Source organism: Gekko japonicus, unplaced genomic scaffold (assembly GCF_001447785.1).
Source record: "Gekko japonicus isolate JY-2015 unplaced genomic scaffold, Gekko_japonicus_V1.1 scaffold5607, whole genome shotgun sequence".
In the NCBI taxonomy this organism is placed as follows: Eukaryota; Metazoa; Chordata; class Lepidosauria; order Squamata; family Gekkonidae; genus Gekko; species Gekko japonicus.
This window is the reverse complement of record NW_015165419.1, coordinates 18012-19451: the sequence shown is the minus strand read 5'-3', so window position 1 is coordinate 19451 and position 1440 is coordinate 18012. Positions and strand designations below refer to the sequence as shown.

Genomic DNA, 1440 nt, shown 5'->3' with positions numbered 1-1440 from the left:
GAGGAAGCCACTGAAGGAAGAGCGCAGCAGCCGAACTGCACATGTGTGCGCATGCGCAGTTTGGCCGGGAGCCTGGATTGCTCCAGACGACGGGCGCGCTGGCGATCCCACGGCCGCGCTTGATGCGGCGTTCCTGGTAAGTCCTCCTCTGTAGGAGGTTCTTTTTTGCAGCGGGTTTTCCGGCTTTAGGGACGGATCGGGGACGGGTGCGCGCCGCTTCCCAGATGTTGCAGTGAGATCGCGCCCGTTTGCTGCGCCCCCGATCCGTCCCTCTCCCGGGCCAAAACCTTCCGTGTGACCGGGACCTCTGGATTGCAGCCTATAGACTCTAAGTTGAGAATTCCATTGCAGTATTCCATTCTGGGGTTTTGTCTATTCGAACCGATCCAAGTTTAGGAAGATACCACATACAAAATAGATAAAGGTGGCATCTCTCTCTCTCTCTCTCTCTCTCTCTCTCTCTCTCTCACACACACACACACACACACACACTGATCCTAATGGCACAGGTTAGCTTATTTTCCCATAGTTCCTTTCATTCTTTTTACTCATACTAATTTAATTAGCCTTTGCCAAAACCAAACATCTTATCAAACACTGCTGCTCAAAGCTGGAAAATATATGAACCATAACAAAATATGCTATGAACTCTTGAGTTCCAAGTACTTTAGGTACTGAACCATATGTGATGCAAGGAAGTTCACTTATTCCTCTTTTTTATATTGTAAAAGAAGAACTGCAGTTTTTAGTTACACTTTTATTCACCGACTGTAACTTCAGCCCTTACAGCTTTTTTGTTTGTTTCTTTTGTGAGGGCGGGAGATATTACTCACCTCGGGGTGATCTAGCAGGAGAGTAGTAAGGTATGGGAAGACATTGCCTGCCTCTAAACGTCTGCAGAACAAAATTCTGAAATTTTGTAGAATTTCTCTTTGGCCCCTCCTCTCTGAATTTCTCTTTTGATCACAATGGAATTGACTGGAAACATACTCCAAATTCCTAAAAAGAGGGAAAGGAACGTAATTCAGAGGGAAACTAGGTAAAGAGAATTGGGTAGAGACTTTTAAGAGAATTCCTATTAAGAATGCTGCCCCCCAAACTGCTGTTATTTCTCCTGAGGACTTCTTTTCTTTTCGGGGGGGGGGGCATTTTTACATTTGTGTGTCACCTGTGCCTGGAAGTCATGGCAACCTCTGACGACTTCTCCTGGGGCACAAAGGACATTCAGAGAAGTATCTTGATAGCCTGTCTCTGCCGGCCGGCCCTGGTATTCTCTGGAGGTCTCCCATCCAAATAGTTGTCAGGGTTGGCCCTGCTTAGCTTCTGACATCTGACGAGATCAGGCTTGCCTGGGCTATCGAGGTCAGGGCTTCTGAGGACTTCTTTTCAATAAATGAAATTATGGCCCCGGTCACACGGCAAAGTTGCCATGGGGGAGGC

General features: G+C 47.3%; 1 protein-coding gene across 1 annotated transcript in view; it reads left to right on the top strand.

Annotated features, from left to right (window-relative positions):
• CDHR5 (cadherin related family member 5) overlaps positions 1 to 1440 on the top strand; it is a gene marked incomplete at its 3' end in the record, with an annotated part of 29969 nt that overhangs the window by 20832 nt on the left and 7697 nt on the right. The gene's annotated exons all lie outside the window — the stretch shown is intronic.